The 22,940-nt window shown below is 42.2% G+C and overlaps 1 long non-coding RNA gene across 1 annotated transcript; it reads left to right on the top strand.

The window, feature by feature from the left end:
• Positions 1–5,687: 5,687 nt before the first annotated feature.
• LOC146398369 (uncharacterized) lies at positions 5,688–6,342 on the top strand. Its single transcript, XR_014821791.1, has 2 exons — positions 5,688–5,825; positions 6,138–6,342. It is a non-coding gene; the product is annotated as an uncharacterized LOC146398369 (long non-coding RNA).
• The last annotated feature ends 16,598 nt before the right edge of the window (positions 6,343–22,940 follow it).

The following is a 22,940-nucleotide window of genomic DNA, read 5'->3' as shown; positions in this document are numbered from 1 at the left end:
TAAAGGGTCGTCCAGATTCACCAATAAAAAGACAGCCTTTTCCTTCCCTCTCACCTAATACTTACCCAGGCTTTTTTGTTTTGTTTTGTTTTCTTGTCTTTTTAGGTCCGCACCTTTAGCATATGGAGGTTCCCAGGCTAGGAGTTGAATTGCACCTGTAGCCGCCGACCTACACCACAACCACACAGCAATCCAAGCTGTGTCTGTGACCTACACCACGACTCATTCCAACACCAGATCCCTAACCCATTGAACAAGGCCAGGGACGGAACCCACATCCTCATGGATACTAGTTGGGTTCGTAACCCGCTGAGCCACAACGGGAACTCCCAGTACCTCCTGGGTACTTATTAAATGCCTGACCCTTCGCTAAGCCTGACGTGTTGGGGGTGGAGCAATGGGGAGGCAGAAGAGACAGGAGGACCTGAGCTCTGAGCTTACAGAGTTCACGGCGGGCAGGGCTGACACGGATGGGGAGGAGTCACCCTCGGATTGCAGAGGGGGGCTCACGGTAGGGAAGACGCACGAGATTTGGTCGCTTCTGTCTGTTATGTCCGGGGAATGTCGCACATGGAGGAGCCCCACAGCCTGGTTTGTTCCCAGAAACAGAGGGAACAGCAGAGACAAAGGCAGAGAAGTGAGAGACTGTTTCCTGGAGGGTGGGAGGTGGGCCCGGGGTGAGAAAGGGGCAGATGATTCCAGGATGGTTCGGTGCCCTGCTCAGCTGGTTCCCTCCTTGCAGATGAGGCTCCGGGTCCATCCGTCACAGAGGACCTGCTTCTTAACTGAGGAGAAAGCAGCTCCGGTCCAAGCAGTGGTGGAAGCTCAGGCCTCAGGAGTGTGTGTGTCTGGGGCCCGAGGTCAGACTGAGCAGGACAGCCTGGGAGGAGAGGACTCTGTCCTTTCTCTTGTCTTTATTCCCCCCCAGGTGGCAGACGCCTCTCTCCAGCTCACGTGTTCAGACGGCACCGCCTCTGCAGAGACTAATGTCATGCATGTGGACGGTGTGTCTCTGGACTGTGATGCCCAAGGCCGTCCTCTCTCCTTCCCAGATTCTGGTCCTGGGGCAGCACCACGTTCCTCTGGCTCCCGGCCTCTGCTTCTTGGCTTTGCTCTGAACTTGGTCCCCAGACACCTGTGTTTCTGCTGCTAACCCCGGGAGGTCATGCCTACCAGAGCCACGCTGCGTGCCCAGAGCACCGGCATCCATTCTGGGGCCACCTCTGGGATTGGGCCACATGGCCCATGGATAAGTCTCTTTGGTTGGCTCTTGGACATGGACCAGTTTAGGTCCAGAGGGCAGATCCCAGGTGGGAGAAAGAATGTCTGAATGTTCTCCATCAACCTTGACTTCTTCTCACCCTCAGGGGAGTCCTGCATCTGAGAATGGTCCAGCTTTCTCTCTGAGCACCCAGCTTCCCCCAGGGAGTGCTGTGAACCCCGAATGACCCTCAGCCTCCTCGCTTGGACTGCCAACAGGAAGTGGATTGAAGGTCCTCACGCAGTGTAGCCCCGGAACCCTAGCGTGCTGATCCGGGTGTGCCGTAGCCCCTGCTACAACTCGCCCAGGTGTTGCCTTTGAGCCGTCCCTGATGCTAGAGGTAAGTGAAGCCTGCCCCGGGCCAGGGAAGCTTTGAGGGGCTACAGAGCCCTGTACCAGGAGCTCACTCCCAGTCTGCAGGGAAAAGCTGTAAGGATACCCTGGGGTGGGAGAAGGAAGAGGATGGAGAAATTGGCAGAGGTAGCAAATAAGCAGACGCGCTTATGCGCCGTATTGAATGTTTTCCACACCATCGCCATTGCTTTTCATTTCTACTGAAAGATGAAACCGAATCTTAAACTGTTCATCGCAAACCTTCAGGGCAAACTGGGCTGTTAGAAGATTTGAATACAAACAAGGCTCCTTTATTTTTGTTATTTACTTGTTTTTAAATGATTTTTATTTTCCATTATAGCTGGTTTGCCAAACAGGGCTCCTTTGAGAAAAATTGAATCAGCTTACTGTTGGGTGTTTTTACATTAATTGATAAAACGCATCTTTAAACATCATTAATCTGAAAGGCCTAACAGAGGCTTCCTAATGTCCATGAAGACAAGAGTAAACTATCTCTTTTTTGATATTATCTTGGTCTTAGAAAAAGTCTTCTCTTCCTAAAAGAACACAAATTGCCGTGTGTACAGAGGAACTGAAAAATATATTTCTCTTGGAATTTTTTCTTTAATATGTAATCTTGCCAAGAAGCAAGATACAGATTTTTCAACATTCTTAAAAGAGACACGCATAATTTTAGATCATTTTTATCCTTAGGTTAAAAAGTAGAAGGCTCGGGTATTTTTTTTTTTAAACAAAGAATTATCTTATTCATACAAACGTACATAAAAGCTATAAAGCACTAAAATTTAAATATCGAAGTCATGGCAAAGAGGCAGCAATTCAACATCCAGGCAATCTGGTGCTTTTCAGGCAGGTTGAAACTCTCAAAAGGTAAAGGATTGAAGGGAAAGAAGTTTTTTGTTTTGTTTCTGGATGGGCATCATCCGAGTTGGGAACACAGCTCCCCCAAAGCTAAAATGGCAAATGAACACCGATGAAGAGACTTTTACAGATATTTCATCTACAATGTTATTCATTCTTACAGTTGCTCTTAAAAGAACGGTGGTGAGAGCTATTCGACAGAATTCCAAAGCATGATCATATCACATATTTTAAAATACAATTTGGAACTATCTGCCTAGCAAAGGAGAAGACAGACCTCTTCCAGAAGAAGATACCATCTGGGGTCTCTGCAATTTTTATGCACATTATCCAGCATTCAGTCAAAAAGTTCTAATCGGAGTTCCTGTCGTGGCTCAGTGGAAATGAATCTGACTAGCATCCATGAGGACGCAGGTTCGATCCCTAGCCTTGTTCAGTGGGTTAAGGATCCAGTGTTGCCATGAGCTGTGGTTGTAGGTCACAGACACAGCTTGGATCTGGCGTAGGCTGGCAGCTGCAGCTCTGATCGGACCCCTAGCCTGGGAACCTCCATATGCCATGAGTGAGGCCCTAAAATTAAAAATAAGACCAAAAAAAAAAAAAGTACTAATCAAGGCAAGAGACAGGGCTAGAGTACAAGAGAAAAAATTCAAAGGAAAGAGAATCACAGATGATACAGATATCAGAGTTAGCGAAACAAAGACAGCAAAATAATGGATGCATGTGCTGAAGAAAATAGGTGAAATGATGAAAGATTTCACCAGAGAACTGTAATCAGTAAAAATAAATCAACTAGAAACCCTAGAACTGAGCAATATAATAATTGAGATAAAGATTTCAATGGGTGAGCAGTTCCCATCGTGGCTCAGTGGTAATGAACCTGACTAGCATCCATGAGGATGTGAGTTCGATCCCTGGCTCTGCTCAGTGGGTTAAGGATCTGGTGTTGCTGTGAGCTGTGGTGCAGCTCGCAGATGCAGCTCAGATCTGGCATTGCTGTGGCCCTGGCTAAGCCGGAAGCTACAGCTCCGATTTGACCCCTAGCCTGGGAACTCATATGCCATGGGTGTGGCCCTAAAAAGATTAAATAAATAAATAAATAAATAAATAAAAATAAAAAATTTCAATAAGTGGACTTATAGTAGAATAAACCTAGCATAAAATTAATAAACCAGAAAATGGGTCAAAAGAGAATAATCACATAATAGAGAAAGGAAAAATAAAAAATAGAATAAGTATGTTGAACACAATTAGAACACATGTTCTAACCTGTGGAATTCTAAAAGAACAGATAATTAGGCAATGGCAATTTGAAGAGGTAATGGCCAAAATTTCTCAAGACTGATTAAAGATGTAAGACCACAGATTCAAGAATCTCTGAACCTCAAGCTCCCAAGCAGAATAAGTACAAAGAAAATGACTCCCAGATTCATAACAGCAAAAGTGCTTAAAAAAAAGACAAATTGAAAGCTACAAAAGCACCCTGGAGTGGGGTGGCGGGGAAACATAACTAAAGGAATCATAGTTGAGGTGCCATCTCCATTTCTCAACAAAAATGATGGAAATCAGAAGACAACAGAATGATACTTTTAAGCCTGCACCTGTAGCATATGGACGTTCCCAGGCTAGGAGTCAAATCACAGCTGCAGCTGCCGGGCTACACCACAGCCGCAGCACCACAGGGTCCAGGCTGTCTCTGCAACCTACATCGTAGCGCACCGAAACACTGTGAGTGAGACCAGGGAGCTAACCCGCATTCTCACGGACGCTATGTTGAGTTCTTAACCTGCTGAACCACAGTGGGAACTCCCCAGAATGATATTTTTGAAGTTCTAAGAGAAAGTACCTCTTACCTCTAAGTCTGTACTCAGTGAAAACATCCTTCAAAAATACACAGTAAAGATATTTTTAGACAAACGAAAAACGAGAGTTCATCACTATCACATCTACTGAAAATACAAGGACTAAAGGAAATTTTTTTAGGCAGAAAGGAATGGTTCCAAAGTGGAACACATAAATATAGGGCAAGCGCGCGCGCACACACACACACACACACACACACACACACACACACACACAGAGGAGTGTTATTCAGCCATGAGAAAGAATGAAATTCTGCCATTTGTGACAATGACGATGGTTTTAGAGGGCATTATGCTAAGTGAAATAAGTCAGAGAAAGACACGTACTGTATGTTTGTACTTATGTGCGGAATCTAAGAAAGCTGAACTTGTAGAACCAAAGGGTAGGATGGTGGTTGTGGGGGGCGGGGAGATGGGAAATGTTGGTCAAAATGTGCAGCTTGCAGTTAGAAGATGAATCGGTCCCGGGAATGTGACGCATGGCGTTGTGATTATCGGCCATAATACTGCCCCAGGCACTTGAAAATGGCTCAGGAGGTAGATCCTAAGTGTTCTCACCGCCGCAGAAGAAAGGGTAGCGATGTGACAGGATGACGGCGTTGGCGAATTTGTCCCAACAGCCTGAGCGGACCAAGACCTTCTCCTTTCCACAACCAGCCTCCGTTGTGTTCCTGAGGCAGTTTGGATGGACAGGCCGATAAGACTTCGCTTCGCCTCTAAAGGACGTCGTTGGGATCGGGGTCCCTGTGAGCAGAAGCTTACAATCCTCGCACGGGAGGAGAACACATTCGAAAATATACAGAATCAGCCTTCATCTGGGGAACACTGAAATACGTTCTAATGAGATGCAAAAAAAAAAAAAAAAAACCATTCATTTTATGAGAGAAATGAGCATGTAAAGTAAATAAAAGGTAAAGAAAAAACATTTGCTGCCCTCATGGAAAACGAAGAAAGGTACCAATGACATGATTTGGAAGTAATTGCAGCTGTACAGGTGAGGTTCTCTCTTTCTCTCAATCTCTCTCCTCATTCACGTCAATAAAATAAATAAATGAGAAAACGGGAGCACGGTATACACAGAACCTATTGATAGAGGGTCGTGTGTGTTTAAGGAGTCATACAGTCAGGTGATGCCGTGCATGTATGGTGGGGATTTTGGCAGAAAGCAAAGGAGGAGGCAGGCACAAGACACTTACCAAACGATAGAAATGGAGATTTACTGTTTTGGGAATGTTAGCAAAAGCAATTGCAGGGAGCTTATTGAGGCAGCCCCATGGGCGGGGCTCACTGATCCCTTCACGGGACACCTCACCTTCTGACCCTCCCCACTAGGCCAAGTTCCGGAGTTCAGTGGGCGTCTGAGAAAGGCGGTCATGCTCCCGGCATCCACCTCGTTAGGCGTAAACCTCCCGCTCCCCCTTTTCCTGAAGACGCTGCTCCTCCCTGGCTGAGACATGGTGTCATCACCTCACCAGAGAAGACCCTGGGTAAGAAACCCGTTCTCCCTCCGCCTCCGTCCCCATCCCCTCAGAGGCTGGTAATCAGGGAGTCCCACCAAATGTGGAGTCATTACCGTCATTCTCCTGCTCTTTTAGGTTTGACCGCTGCCCACCATTGCATTTAAAAAGCTGCTGGCCAAGCCCCAGATGCTTTCCTTCCAAGACTCTTACATAACAGAATGTTGTTTGTACCCCAAACAGTCATGTATTGTTGCATGTGTCTTAGGTTTTTTAGACGGTTGGGTTGGTGCCTGGAAAGAAAGTTCATAGGAGCTGTTATCTCCTGACCATCCCCATTAGGTGAAATTCCGCAGTTAAGAGGACACCCAAGAAGTAGTCATTTCCCTGGCATCCATCCCATTAGAGATGAGCCTCTCCCTCCCTCCTCCTCTGAAGAAACTCCTCTTCCCTGGTGTAGACACAATGTAACCATTTCATCAGACGCCATCAAGAAAATAATTGTAATAATTCCCCTCAAAATAACGATTTTCTCCAACAAACAAAAGGTAAAAGAGTACAGCAATACTGAACCCATTCTAAAAGAAATACTGAAAGGGCTTCTCTAAAGTAAAAAAAAAAAAAAAAAAAAAGAGAGAGGGAGAGAAAAGAGAAAAAGAAGAATTAGGATGAAGGAAACCACAATTGGAAAGCAGTCACTTATATAAGACATCAAAATCATACAATGTGGGGAAGGAAAGTAAGAAGATATAGATTCTTTTTTTTTATTGTAATGATGTGTTTGAGCCTGTATGACCATCAGGCAAAAGCAAGCACACATAGGAAAGGCTTAATGTGCTCAAAAAACAGGGCAACCACAAGTCAAAACCAAACATTAACATTCGCAAAAACTGAAAATTCCCCTCAGACCCACTCCCCATCCCATCACTAGCTAGTAAGCAGAGTGGGATCCCAGTATTCCAGGGTGTAAGATATAACATCTATTCTGGAAGAGGAACTTTGCATGCTGAGAGGATCTTAGAATTTGCTTATTTGTGTCAGTAAAAATCTAGAGACTCGTTATGGAAATGGATTTCTGAGAATGAGCAACTGAGGTGAAAGGAACATCATTTTATGTCAGGCTGTATCTGTCAATACTAGTGGATGTATAGATCATTTGCACATCTGGGTGTGATTCTCACACTGGTATGTTGGCCAACCTGAAGTCAGATGCAGTTTTGAAATGCAAATGAAGTTTGATGCAGGCTAGGGGTCAAATCAGAGCTACAGCTGCCAGCCTACACCACAGCCACAGCAACACCAAGTCCTTAACCCACTAAGCAGGACCAAGGATTGAACCTGCATCCTCATGGATACTAGTTGGGTTCTTAACCCACTGAGCCACCATGGGAACTCCTGCAAATGAAGTTTAGATGCCATAAAACTCCTGATGTAATCCAAAGAAGGTCTTCAAAGACGTGGGTGCATAAATGTGCTGGATTAATTCCATCGCCTATGTTCCACCCACACGCCCGTACACCGTGTCTCCTAAGAGGACCCAAAAGATTCTTCCTCCGTAGAACTGAATAAACAATATCCTTTAAGTGAGGTTTACTGACTGTTCAATAAAAGATTAGTATGTTTAGGGATTGTCATTTCCTGGAGTTTCAATTCAATACAAGTCTCCAAGTAAACTAAGTTCACTCACTAATTACCTCAAATCCACATTAGTCCAAGGAACCAAAATCAGCTATGGATTCTGTAAAGTATGTTAAAGTTAGCATCGTAAAACAACACAATAACTCTTGATTAGAAGTATTTGTCAGGGAGTTCCCGTCGTGGCACAGTGGTTAACGAATCCGACTAGGAACCATGAGGTCGCGGGTTCGGTCCCTGCCCTTGCTCAGTGGGTTAACGATCCGGTGTTGCCGTGAGCTGTGGTGTAGGTTGCAGACGCGGCTCGGATCCCAAGTTGCTGTGGCTCTGGCGTAGGCTGGTGGCTACAGCTCCGATTCAACCCCTAGCCTGGGAACCTCCATATGCCGCGGGAGCGGCCCAAGAAATAGCAACAACAAAAGACAAAAAAAAAAAAAAAAAAAGAAGTATTTGTCAGAAAAATACATCTTAAAATTTTTCCCCTCCAGATTAGTGGAGTAATTCCACAGAGCCACATAGATAGCAATGTATCTGACAATCTCAGAAGAAAGATGGAATCAAAGTAATATTTGATGAAATAAGGTCAATGATTTTCCAAAACTAGTGAAAGACATTAAGTCACAAATTTGAGAATATTGTTTTCAAAGAGGACAAGGAAGTCTGGAAGCTGACTTCTCAACAACAAAAATCTGTGAAACCAGAAGGCAACGGAATGAAGAGGAACAGGAAAAGTGACTCTTGTGAGGCACATTCAATTATCCCAAAATCAGAAGTGATACATTTAATAAGGCCAATACTTCTAAGAGCTTTGATAGTATTTTAGCTTACTATTTTTTGTCAAGAAGGAAACGGGAGACATCTGACTTCAAGTTCACCCAACTGTCAAGTTCAATTTGAACCGATACTTTTTAATAAAAACTTATTTTCAGGGTCAATACTCCAACCAAAGCTATATATAAGGAAAAGCAGTAAAATTGATGTTTTCAAATAAAGGAGAAGCCAAATGACAATTGGTCCATTTTACTGATACTTTGAAAAATTAGGTATGGACTTTGATCTCTTTGCACATATTCAAATCTAAATGTGTCGGTGGTTATAAATATTGTGACTCGTTTGTATAATAAGTGTTACATTTAAAGCATTTTAAACAAAGACAGACTTTTGTCTAAAGTTAATTCATCTTAATGCCATCTCACTTTTATTTTTAAAAAATACTACTTGGCTTTGCTCTGCGCATTAGATGCGAAACTGAAGTTTTATATAATGTGGAAAATTATACTCTAAACAATTTTTCTGTGGATTCCAATTGCAGCTTTAGGAATGTTTTTGTACTAAATTTTTTTTCTGATGCACAAATATCACAGGTAAATTTCAACCATTCCTTGTTAAACCACATTCTGCATGTAATAAAGCAGAGTTCATCGCAAAATCTGCAAAATATTTGCTCCAATAGACAAACAATGGACATATATTATTTACATCATTTTCATCCTCCTAGGAGTCTTCCCAATTCTATAGCCCTGGAATGTTTTCACACATGAATGGCCCTTCACCATCATCGTGGGAATTCACTTCCTCTCTCTTCTGAAGGATCCCCTGCTTCTCAGCTCATTCTTTCACCCAGCAAATAATTGAGCACGTCCATCTGTGCCAGAAACTCTTACAAGCTTTGGGGACTAGTAACATACCCTATTTGACACACAGTGGAGGAGTTTCCTCTTCCCTATAAGATAAAATTTCTAGTAAAAATCATGTACTAATGGACACTAGTCATTTGTATTTATTCTTTAGTTTTTAAAGCAATTAACAAAAAAGAACAATTTTTAAATGTTTATTTTTGGCCACCCCAAGGTATATGGAGTTCCCGGGCCAGGGATCAGATCTGAGCCGTGGTTGCGACCTAACCACCACAGCAGCAGCAATGCTAGATCCTTAACCCCTGTGCTTGGCTGGGGATTGAACCTGCGTCCCAGTGCTCCAGAGACACTGCCGATCCCGTTGCGCCAAAGTAGGAATTCCCAGGTTTGAATTTTAAACATATTTTTCAAATTCTGTACGGTGAACTCAACTGTGAACTAAAATTTCTCTCCCTCAAAAATAAATATATATGTATATTACACCCTTCAGTTCTTCCAGCATCCCAGATTTATAGATTTGGTGCATAAACAAGAGTCCCACATTTGGAGAGAGGCATTTCTACCAAGCTGTCCTTGGCCCACCACTACTAAGGGTACATCAGTGAATAAAACATAATAAAGCAAAATTTCTACTCACATGGAGCTCAGAGGTTATAGGCAAGGAGACAGACAATAAACAAATAAGTTATACACATAGTATGTTGAACAGTGATAAGCACTGTGGAGGAATAAGAGAGCCAGGTAGGAGAGGATGGAGGGGGAGGCTTACAATTTTAAACAGAAGTTCAGGGAAACCCTTGCTGAGAAGGTGGCGTTTATGTAAAACCCTAAAGGAGATGTGAGCCATGGATGTATCTGGAAGGAGAGCATTCCATGTTGAGGGACCAGCAAGTGAAAAGACTAACGTGGGAATGTTGAAGGAGCCTGTTTAGCTGGAGCTGAGTAAGCACGGAGAGGAGAGTGGAAAGTGAGCTCAGAGAGGAAATTGGGAGCCACCATATCGTCCTCACTTTTTACTCTGAATAAGAAAGACACTGAAGGGGTTTGAAGCCAGGTGACTTAGTTAATGGCAGCACTGAACGGCTGTGGAGAGGAAGGGCGCGTGGGTGACTTCTTCAGAGGTATTGCAGTGATCCAAGAAGAGCTGCCGTGGGCTTGAACAAACATGGGAGGAGGAGACACAGGGAGAAGAACGGGCAGATTGTGAATATGTGTTGTGGGAAGAGCAGACAGGGTTTGCTGACAGGTTGGATACGAGATAGGAGACAAATAGAGAAATCATGGCATTTGACCTGAGAGATTTTTAAGATTGAGTTTTCCTTTATTGATCATCTCGGTAGATGTGAGTCCCGAGGGAAAGAGCAGAAGTTTGTTTGTGCACATGCTAAGTTGGAGGTGCCCATCGTAGGGGTAACCTAACTTGGAGGTCCAGCCTAAAGAGGCACATCTGGGAGTCGCTGTGTAGAAAAGGTGTTTTAAACCATGCTGAGGTCACAGAGCTCGTGAGAAGGGATGAGCTACAGCCCTTGCGGTCGATGCGGGTGATGTGTAACACAGATCCCCTGTCAGGATGGGGCCGCTCCTCTCCCCAGCTGTCAAGAGTTGAGGGCTAACAGCTGAGTCAAAGGGAGCTGCCTCTTGCAGGATTGGCCAAAGGGAGCTGCCGCTTACAGGATCACAGCCTTGCCCAGGAACAGCCCACATCAAATCCATGGTCAACATGGGAGGACAGAGACCTCCGTGTGGGGAAAGTTTGAGGGACCATTGCAGCTCCAGAGCTCCCTGTGTGATCAGCATCGCTGGTCAACTTCCTCCTGGGTCCAGCCCGGCCTCCTTCACTGCGTCACAGGTATGTTCTCGAAAGCGTGCCGTCTCCATTTCATCCCTCTTTCCTGAGAACCTGCATTAAGATAGGACTCCAACTTCAGAGTTGGGGAGGTAAATGAGAATTGGCCAAGAAGGCTAAGAAGGAGTGGCTGGTTAGGTGGGAGGAAAAGAATGCGGTTTCCTGGAGACTGTCTTTCCCAAAAACTAAGCACTAAAGAGCAGATAGAAGTTCTGTGAGTCTGGGCGAGACTTGCCGAGGAGCGGACCTCCCACCATGCTGCCGGCCTTGCTCTTTCATTGGAAAAACCCAGTTGATGGTACTTCTAAGTCTTTTCTCAAGATCGTCAGATTCATCAGATAGGAATTTCCTGTTGCCAGAAGGAAGACTCTTGCCACCAGCATTTGGTGTGGGAAGGGAATTGGGGAATCTCCTAATTCATCCTGTAGATTTAATCCCTCTGCATTGAAGACTACATCCCCTCCCATCCTCAGCTGGGACGAAGTGTCCTGAGTCCAGACCCAGTTTCTCTGGAGGGTGAACCTCCAGTCTCCTGCTGACTTAAGGGAGGGGCAGTGAATTCTGCCTGCAAATTGTAGCTGATGTCCCATCCTCTCAGCCTACCTTGAGCTCATCTGATATCTTTTTTTTTTTTTTTTTTTTTTGGCTTTTGTCTTTTTACTGCCACACCTGTGGGATATGAAGGTTCCCAGGCTAGGGGTCTCATCGGAGCTACAGCTGCCGGCCTACGCCACAGCCGCAGCCACAGCCACAGCAATGTGGGATCCGAGCTGCATCTGCGACCTACACCACAGCTCATGGCAATGCCGGATCCTTAACCCACTGAGCAAGGCCAGGGATGGAACCCACAACCTCATGGTTCCTAGTCGGATTCGTTTCCACTGCATCACGATGGGAACTCCTGATATCTTTTTTTTTTTTTTTTTCACTTAAGACGATTCCAGGTAAATGCAATGTACTTGTGAAATTGGAAAGGTTTTCCTTGCCCTACTCTTGCCTATTGAGTAGCTGTTCGTGTAGGTTATTTGATAATGCATATAATTTATCCCACTGTAACATACACCCTTGGCTTCAGGTGTCTCCCTCTCCTTCTTTTCTTTCTCTTCTTGTCAGTCTCCTTTGCTGGTTTCTCCTTCTGGACCATCCTTTAGAATAAGGGTGTTCTTGAACTTCAAAGATCTCTCGCTCTGTACTCTCTCCCTCAGCTCTGCAGTCTACTCCTAGGACTTGAAATAGTAAAGACTTCACTGGGTCTAAAGCTCTGCCATGCTCAGAGAATCTGTCTTCACTTGTAGCTGCTGAGCTAAAGTTAAAAAAAAAAAAGTATAAGGATTCATGGGTTGAAGAATCACAGAGTCCGTTGCGTTCTCATTATCTTGTCTCATCATAGAGGATCCAGGGGACTGATGAGGAATTAGTGAGACTGATCATTGGGATGGGTTATCTGGGAAAATCAGAAAACTTGGAGAGTTCCCAAACCTTTTCTTTTCTTTTCTTTTTTTTTTTTTTTTTTTTTTTTGTCTTTTGTTGTTGTTGCTGTTGCTATTTCTTGGGCCGCTCCTGCGGCATATGGAGGTTCCCAGGCTAGGGGTTGAATCGGAACTGCAGCCACCGGCCTACGCCAGAGCCACAGCAACGCGGGATCCGAGCCGCGTCTGCAACCTACACCACAGCTCACGGCAACGCCGGATCATCAACCCACTGAGCAAGGGCAGGGACCGAACCCGCAACCTCATGGTTCCTAGTCGGATTCGTTAACCACTGCGCCACGACGGGAACTCCCTTTTTTTTTTTTTCCAAACCTTTTCTGAGGCATTTCCCACTGGGAGTTCCCGTCGTGGCTCAGTAGTTAATGTATCTGACTAGGAACCATGAGGTTGCAGGTTCGATCCCTGGCCTTGCTCAGTGGTTTAAGGATCTGGTGTTGCCGTGAACTGTGGTGTAGGTCACAGATGTGGCTCGGATCCCGCGTTGCTGTGGCTCTGGCATAGGCCGGTGGCTACAGCTCCAATTGGACCCATAGCCTGGGAACCTCCATATGCCGCTGGAGCGGCCCAAGAAATGGCAAAAAGACAAAAAAAAAAAAAAAAGAAGAAGAAGAAGAAGAAGCACTTCCCGCTTTCCTCCCCTGTGGCAGACACTGTATAGGCTGGGAAGTTTGCTACACAAATGAAAAAGGAAGACACTGATTAATTTAAAAAAAATTACCAAGTGAGAAGTGTAGAACTTTATAAACTCATATGGGCAATGAGGTGACCAAGGGAAAATTGGAAAAGTACTTATTAGTGCAGCTCCCCGATGTCCCACTTCCCCCAGAGAAATTGTGCAGGAGATGCCAGAGACAGCATCACACCCAAAATAGCCCTCACTGACCCTGGGGAGCCACATTGGTTCTATCTGTCAGACCATTAGACAAAGCTGCCTCCAGGCACTGCATGCAAAAATTCTCTATTAATTTCTCTTTGTCACTCCTCTGATATCACAGATGCAGGAAACATTCAAACCAAAACCAGTTATAGCTAATCTTGTTTTGATGGTTGAGCTGTTGCTTGGGGAAAAAGTTCCCAGAACTTTATCTTCTGGCCATCCGCACTGGGTAAAATTCCACAGTTAAGTACATTCAAGAAAGGGAGTCATGCCCCCAGCATCCACCTCTTTAGGATGAGCCTCCCTGCCCCTCCTTCCCTGAAGAGGCTGCCTCTCCCTAGCTCAGACATGCTGCTACCGCCTCACCAGAGGAAGACCCCAAACACTAACCCCCCTCAGGACCCACCCCTTAGCAAGAACCGGTAATCAGATGGGATCCCAGCATTCAGCGGCACGTGTTCGCAGATACAGCCTACGAGTCAAGGTAAAACACATGTAAACGTGAAATCGGATTTCAAAAGAGAAAGTTTTGCATATTGAAAAGATTAGAGATAGTTTGTTTATTAATGTAAACACAATTCCAAGGACTTTTCTGGGAAGTAGATTTTCAGGGTGATCGGCCAAAGAGAAAGGAGTATTATCTTACACCAGGCTGAAATGGTCGATCCAGGTGGATTTCACAGAGATTCTGCGTTCAGTATGTTGTTTGGCACATCGGGGTGTGATTCTTAACAGCTTGTTAGGTTGGGCAGTAAACTGCCAGATACAGAATGATACAAAGGACGTTTAGATGCCATACAATCCCTGGCATCTTGCAGAGGAAGAAACTGCGACGTGGAGACGAGAATGTGGAGTTCGTCCCAGTATATAAATCCCATTCGTTCAAATGCTAGGCCCTTCACAGGACCCAGAATATTCTCCCCTCGCTGAGACTGAGAAACACATCAGTATGGGAAGCATGAGTTCTTTTTAAAGAGTTTTACTGGCTCATCTAAATATATATATATTTTTAAAATATATGATATATATATATATTTTAATATATGTGTTACTCAAGAAGACATCTGGAGGCTGTGCAACAACCACGTACTTTATTTCCTTTGTGATTTTTAATTTCAATTGTAGCCTTCATATAAGTAAAATCACTCAATTACTTCAACTTTGGTTTAGATTAAGGTCTTATAAACAATCAAGAATTTTAGAAAGTACACTTTAATACCATTAAACATCATCATTGGAGTTCTGTGGCGCAGTGGGCTAAGGATCTGGGTTGGTTGCTATATCTGTGGCATCGCTACGTCTGTGGCATCGGTGGCGTAGGTCGCAGCTGCGGCTCAGGTTTGATCCCTGGCTGTGGAACTTCCATATGCTGCTGGTGCAGCCATAAAAAAAAAATTTATATATATATATATGATTCTCTCAGTTTTCTTGTACTAATATTAAGTTCTTCTATGTGTTAATTAAAAGTCTTGCTATAAAGTGTTTAAGGAGTTTTATGACCACTAATAGTTGGCCTGACTTAAATTCACATTCTTGTTCTTTAGCTTATAACTCAGCAAGGACGAGTAAAAATTTCTCTTTGATTCTCCCAAAACTTGGGAGAGGTAGAAAGGATGTATTCTGAAATAAGAATACTGAGGAAATTTGTATGAATAACTGTTTTGCACAGTTTATGTGTATGGATTTTATTTTTTTCATCAGTGTGTATTTTTTAATTGAGGTATGGTTGATTTACAATATTGTATTAGTTTCAGGTGTACAACACAGTGATTCAAAAAGTTTATAGGTTATACTCCATTTATAGTTGTTAGAAAATATTGACTATATTCTCTGTGCTGTACAAGATTTCCTTCTAGCGTATTTATTTTATACACGGTAATTTGTACCTCTTAATTCCCTAGCTCTGTCTTCCTCTCCCCGTTGGTAACTGCTAGTTTGTTCTCCATATCTGTAGGTCTGTTTCTTTTTTGTTATATTCGCTAGTTTGTTTTATTATTTTAGGTTCAACAGATATAAGTAATAACACACCATGTTTGTTTTTCTCTGACATTTCACTAAGCATTATACCCTCTAGGGCCATCTATGTTGTTGCAAATGGCAAGATTTCATTCTTTTTTATGGCTGAGTAGTATCCCATTGCGTGTAAATACTACATCTTCTTTAATCTGTTCATCTGTTGATGGACACTTAGATTGCTTCCATATTTGGGCTATTGTAAATAATGGTGCTGTGAACATTAGGGTGCATGTAGCTTTTTGAATTAGTGGTTTTGTTTGCTTTGGATATATGCCCGGAAGAGGAATTGCTGGATCATACGGTAGTTCTATTTTTGGGTTTTTGCGAAACTTCCAGTATGTAATATTTGTCTTTTAATTAAATGTTTTATAACTTATTGAGTAATACATATATTTTACTTAAAAATGTCCTTTTACATCATGAAAACCAAAATAAGATTCAGTCACTTTGAGGCTAATTTAGTTAATGTGTGTTATGTATTTGTGGAAGGTAATAAATATAAACGATTTGGCTCTCTTTTCAAAGACTGTGAAGTTTTAAGATGTCATTTTCTTCTGACATTTATTTCCTTTTCTTTTAGCCTAATGAGAACTTTTCCTAAAGACTCTCATATCTAAAACGCTGTCAATTTGGGGTATCATCTCTACCTAGCCTCAGCTGGTATTTGTATTTTCTTATCTTAGGTTATTGTAAGCACTTACTTATAATTAAACAAAACAGAAATTCTGTTTAATATGGAAGATTTCATGACCTTTCTAATACCTCTAATTCAAAGATGCTTTCCGAAGAAAATCCCGTTTTTCTTTTTTATCCATGGAGTATATATAGTGCTAATTCTTGGGGAATTGACAACTCTGGCAAACATACTGGTTTGTTTTTTTTTTAATTGAAGTGTAGTTGATTTACAATATTGTGTTATTTTAAGGTGCATTGCATAGTGATTCAGTTATTTTTTTGCATATTATATCCTATTACAGCTATTACAAAATATTTGGTACAATTCCTCATGCTGTACAGTAAATCCTTCTTGCTTATCCATTTTATGTTTAGCGGTATCTATCTGTTGATACCAAACTTGTATTTGGTCCCTCTCCCCCCCTTCCTTTTGGTAACCATAAGTTTATGTTCTATGTTTGTGAGTCTGTTTCTGTTTTATAATAGAGAATCATTTGTCTTATTTTTTAGATTATCACATAAGTGGTATCATAGAATATTTGTCTTTCTCTGACTTCACTTAGTATGCTATTGTCTAGGTCCATAAATATTGCTGCACTATTTCATTCTTTTATGGCTAACATTCCTATATATATATATATATAGAATATATATATATATATATATATGAATGTTTTATATATATAAACCAATCATCTGTTGGTGGGCACTTGGGTTGTTTTCATGTCTTGGATATTGTAAACAGAGCTGCTGTGAACATTGGGGTGCATGTATCTTTTCAAATGAGTTTTTGTCTTTTCCAGATGTATACCCCAGAGTAGAATTGCTGGATCATATGGTAGCTCTATTTTTAGTTTTTTAGGGAGCCTCCATACTGTTTTCCATAGTGGCTGCACCAATGTACATTCCCACCAACAGTGTACAAGGGGTCTCTTTTTGCCACACCTTCTTCAGCATTGGTTATTTGTAGCCTCTTTGATGACAGCCATTCTGCCTGATGTGAGGTAATACCTCACTGTAGTTCTGATTGGCAATTTTCTAACAATTAGTGATGCTGAGCATCTTTTCATGTGCCTGTTGGCCATCTGTATGTCGTCTTTAAGGAAATGTCTATTTAGGTCTTCTACCTTTTTTTTTTAAATTGGGTTGTTTGATTTTTTTGATAATGAGTTATATGAACTGTTTGTATATTTTGGATGTTAACTCCATGTTGGTCACATCATTTGCAAATATTTTCTCCAATTCTGTAGGTTGTCTTTTTACTTTGTTGATGATTTCCTTTGCTGTGCAAAAGATCTTGATTAGGTCCCATTTGTTTATTTGTGCTTTTTTTAATTTGTTTTTTTTGCCTGAGGAGACTGATCTAAGGAAATATTGCTGTGATTTATGTCCAAGAACGTTTTACCTATGTCTCTTCTAGGAGCTTTATGGTGTCATTTCTTATATTTGGGGGATTATTTTTCTATATTTTTGTATAATGTATACAAAATTGTATATGCTATGCATTTGGTATGTTTTTGTATATTTTCATTGATTTGCACATAGCTTTCCCAACACCGCTTGTTGAAGAGACTATCTTTTCTCCATTGTATATACTTGCCTCCTTTGTCAGAGATTAATTGGCCACAAGTATGTGGGTTCATTTCTGGGCTCTCTCTTCTGTTCCAGTGATCTATGTGTCTGTTTTTGTACCAGAATTATGCTGTTTTGATTACTAAAGCTTTATAGTACAGTCTAAAATCCAGAAGGGTTATGCCTCCAGCTTTGTTCTTTTTCCTCAGGATTGCTTTGGCAATTCTGGGCCTTTTGTTGTTCCATATATATTTTAGGATTATTTAGTCTAGTTCTGTGAAAAATGTAATGGGTATTTGGTAGAGATTATATTAAATCTGTAGATTGCTTGGCTATATTAACCATTAATTTTTCCAGTCCAAGAGCATGAGATATCTTTCCATTTCTTTGAATCATCTTCACTTTTCTTTATCAGCATTTTATAGTGGGAGGGCTGGTTTTGGTATGGATGCCAGCCATGTCTTTCCGTCATCGCCTTGATGGGGGTGTGATTGGAGCTGTGGCATCAGGACACTGTGCTGGATACTGGGGCCTCCTCTTTGCTCTGTGGCTGTCACCATCCTGTCAGGGGTGGGGTCTGCCCCCCAGTTGTTGGAGTAGAAAACCTGAGAGTTGGGTTTGATCAGGCTCCTTTGCCCTTGAGTGTGTGCCCTGCTCCAAAGGAAGAGTTTTTGAAGCAAGGGAGGCCTGTGCGGTCACAGAAAACCTACGCACGAACTGTGTAGGCATCCACGGTTCTGCTCAGAAGCAGCCCAAGGTTGCTCTCCTCCTCTGTTGTGTTTGTCTCTGATCCAAGGATGTGGTGTGGACCAGGCTGGAGCTGGAGGTCAGGATGCTGTGGCTGAAGGAACGGGGGTGGTCGTGCTGCCATCTGAGAACAGGGGCTGCCTCTGTGACAGAATCCTCCCAGATATAGGGCTCAGCTGCAGTGTGGAGTTGGCAGAGCTGGAGCATCCCCACTAGGAAATGAAATGCTCTGGACTCCCACCCAGCGCCCCTCTGCCCCGGATTCAGTGCTCGGTCACTGTATATCCTTGTGGCATCACTGGTGCATGTGCAATGGGTTCCGTGGCTCCACTTGGATCTTGGAGTGAGTGGGGCAGGAGGGTGTGCCCCTTCAGAGTGGGAAGTGCCCGTGAGATGGCAGCTGATTTCTGCCCTGTCAGCAAGCCAGCATGTGCGTCCTCCTCATGTGTGGAGTCTAGGCTTCTCTAGACCCTCTATCTGTATCATTGACTTCCAGCAGGCAAGGGAGCTTGCCTCCTCCATGCAGGACCCCAGGACTGGGATGCGCCGTGCATGACTCAACCTGCTCACTCCCTAGGGTGGACCTTACCCATACCCCCCAGGGGCACAGGTCCTGACCCAAAGCCTTTTGTCTTTCTTTTTCTTTTTCTTTTTTTGGTCCTACCTGGAGATCTTTCTCGCGGCTTTGGTTGTATAGGAGTTCTTCTGCCAGTTTCCAGTGACTTTTCTGTGTGAACTGCTCCGTGTGGAGATGGGGGCTTCTGAGGTGACATGGGGAGAGGTGAGCTCCTTGCCCTCCTACTCACCACCTTGATCCCCTTCCCTCCCATTTTTTATTACTGGAAAGTCTGGAGTCTTCTCTAGGGTCTTTGAATTCTCTTTGAATTTTCACTCTACATTTTAAAAATTCATATGGGTTTTAACTCAAGAGAAAAGTAATCTCATATTTAAACAATGAGGAAAATAATAAATTTGGTGGCAAGGGCAGACTATACAGCATCTCTTCTTTCAAGGAGGGCGAAGGGGGAAATGTATATATTCAGAATAGAGAGCATGACCCTGAGCCCAAACTTGACCCCTATTTTACTACTTACTAGAGGACAGCAGTTCTCTACCCTGAGACAATGCAGTCTTTTAAGAGTCCCGCTTTTCCTCTCAGAAACTCTGTCCTCTTGGTCCAGTAGCACTTCGGGGGAAATTCACTCAATTGACCTTCATTCTCCTAAAGAAAGGAAAGCCAACTTTTGAGGCTTGAAACATTCTTTCCAAGAGAGACCAGTCCTCTGAGCTCGGCTACTGATTCACAGATAAAATTTCACCTGTATCCCATGGCTACGTACCCAACACTGTGCATCAAAAACCGTTAGAAATGATTATCAACAGCAGAAAACAAAAAGACAGCAAGCATAATCTTGCTTTCCAGTGTGTGGCAGAGACTGCTACCCATCCTTCAAGGGCCACTTTGTCCTTATTCCATAAAACTAAAAGTATAAGCTATCACATGATTGACCAAGTCCACCAGTATTTGCCAGCCTCCTTGGAGTTAGATTTGGCCACGTGCCTTAATCATTGCCAAAGAAGGGCAAACAGATGTGAGAGCTACCTCTTCTGATTCAACACCTGAGACTAGACTGTCTCTGCTTCAGATTCTCTGTTTTCCCGCTCTATTGAGGTATAACTGACAAATTATATAAAAAGTGTATTCATTTAAGGTGCCCAACATGTTTTGACAGATGTGTATGTTGTAAAATGATGACCACATCCAGCTAATTAACATACCCATCATCTGTTACCTTTTTAAAAGGAAAACAATTAAGATCTACCCTCTTAGTAAATTTCTTTTTTATGGAAGTGTAGTTGGTTTAGTGTTTAAGATGTATCTTAGTAAATTTCAAGTGTGCAATACAATAGTAACTAGTCACCGTGCTGTCACATTCTTTTTCTCATTCCTGCTGGTTAAAATCCAATTTCAATCACATAGAGGAATACAGTACCCTATGGAATGGAAGAAAAACAATGTGGAAAGAACCTGGGCTCTTGAATTGTGATGTAGAGTGACTGAGTAAAAACACTACCTTGAACTGGTACATTGAAGAGAAACAAAACATCCTGTTTTAGCCATTGAATATGTAGGGTCTCTTCCTTACAGCAGTTTAACCTACCCTAAAACAAAACATCCCTATAGATTTTCTCAGCAAGACAGCTCTTTCCCATTATTCCTAAGAGGTAAGAGATGGGTAGCAGAAGTGGTTAGACTCCTCAGTCATACCCAGCAGCGGTTAGACTTAGCTTCCTTTCATTGGCTTGTATGTAGAATCATACTGTTCCCCATGCACCATCAGTTCATTTTATTCCAACCGCATCATTGCACCATTTGTTAATTTACATGAGACAAGACTTAGAAAATCTTAAATAAGAAGTCTAGCAGAACTAGTATTTTATTTTTACTTCGTGCATGGAGGAGAGAGGGGAGGTACCAATGATCCCTCCTTCATTAACAGAGGAAATTCACAAATTTTAGACTTCTTGAAAAATATAAATGTCCATTGTCAATATTTTGGTCAGAACAACACCTTATTCATTAAAATCAGCCAACCAGAATTAGAAATGTCCTAGTCATTAAGAAATATTTTCATAATACATAGCAACAGTATCTAAGTTCTGGTAACTTACAAGACTACTTTGTTTAAAAGAATATCTACAAGAACAGCTTTATCAAGCAAAACACCATCTGCTTTTCTCTGCAGCTGCAAGGAAAGAGGAAGCATGTTCTCTCATCTTGCAGAGATTTCTTGCACCAGCAATGAGAAGAGCTTAGAGTTTCAAGGTCAAGCACTGAAATTCCATTAGTAAATCTGGCTTAGGAGGTCCAGGTTTTACAATAGGAAAAGAAGAAAGCAGAATAGGGTTATGACCAAGTGGAAGACAAAGCAGGTAGTATTTTACATCTGCATGTCAATAATTGAAAGAGTTGCTACTATGAAATGAATCTGAGAGGATTATATATAAGCTGATCACAAAGATGATATGAAAGAGAAGACAGAAGACTATCCGAGGAAATTTTGAAAATAATATTTGTCAAAATATGGGATAAAACTACTCTATGTAGGAAATGCAGAATGGTTATCGGCCTAAGAGGAGGAAAACAGATGAGCTGCATCACAGGGGGAACTCCAAACCTTCAGTTTTTAAAGCACACTACCTGCAAAGCACAATAAAGCTAAGTGCAAATAAAACGAGGTCTGCCTATGTAAAAGGACCATTCTTATACTTCCAGTTGCTGTGAAGGGAAGCAACAAAACTCCAACTCCAACAAAACAAATATACTGTTAAAATATTTCTTGGCTCAAAAAGGTAGGGAAATCAGTAAGTATTGGTGGGTAAAATATTTCAAGTATTTGTAGGAAAAAGGAATATAATGAGGAGAGAAAACAATGATATGAATGAGAACCAAATGAATGCCTAGAATTAAAGAAAAAAAATCTGAAATAAAAATTTTACTGGATGGGATTAACAGCAGATTAGACATTGCAGAAAAAAGATCGGAGACCTTAAAACATAGCAACAGAACCTAACCAAATGAATCGTACAGAGGGAAAAAAATATACAGAGCCTCAATAATCTGTGGAATAATATCAAAAGGTCTAACACAGATATGGTGGGAGTCCCAGAAGGATAGAAAAGTAGAACAAAATTTTTTTGAAAATGTAGTGGCTGAAATGTTTCCAAATTGGATAAAAACTAAAAATTTTCCGATCCCAGAATTCAATAAATCCTAGACAGGCTAAACATACACACACAGCTGACACAAAGGCACATCATAATCAAATTGTAGAACGACAGAAGCTTGAAGGCATTCAGAGAAAAGACGTTATATACAATGTAATAAATAATAAAAATTATCACAGGCTTATCAGATATTATATGTCAGAAGGTGGTGGAAAGACATCTTTAAAGCAATGAAAAAGTTATCAGAGTTCCTGTTGTGGCTCAGTGGATTAAGAATCCGATTAGTATCCATGAGGATAGGGGTTCAGTCCCTGGCCACACTCAGTGGGTTAAGGATCCAGCATTGCCTTGAGCTGTGGTACAGGTTGCAGATATGGCTTGGACTCCACATTGGTGTGGCTCCAATTCCAGCACCTGCAGCTCCAATTCAACCCCTAGCCTAGGAACTTCCATATGCCACAGGTATGGCCCTAAAAAGAAAAAAAAAAAGATATCCTTCAAAAACTAAGACAAAACCTTTTGGAGAAAAAAGTTGCATTAAAAGACATTATCAGAAAAGTAAAAATACAGCCTACAGAATGAGAGAAAATATTTGCAAATTGTGTCTCTAATAAGGCTCTAGTAATCAAAATATACAGAGGACTCTTACAATAAAAAGACGAGCAACCCAATTAAAAAATGCGCCAAGGTCTTAAATAGACATTTCCAGGAAGAAGATACACAAATGGAAAATAAGCATGTGAAAAGATAATACCATTAGTCATTAGGGAAATGCAAATTAAAACCAGCGTGAGGTCCCACCTCACATTCACCAGGATGGCTCTAATTAAAAAAAGAAGAGAATCACAAGTGTTGGTTCAGATGTGGAGAAGTTTCTGGTAGGAACATAAATGGTATAGCCATTGTGTACACCATTTGGGG

The sequence above is a fragment of the Sus scrofa genome, chromosome 12 (genome assembly GCF_054392235.1).
Source record: "Sus scrofa isolate SSC_HxYL_T2T_F1_AM1 chromosome 12, Sscrofa_HxYL_maternal_Yorkshire_Landrace_v2.0, whole genome shotgun sequence".
Classification (NCBI taxonomy): Eukaryota; Metazoa; Chordata; class Mammalia; order Artiodactyla; family Suidae; genus Sus; species Sus scrofa.
This window is presented reverse-complemented; position numbering and strand designations above follow the sequence as displayed.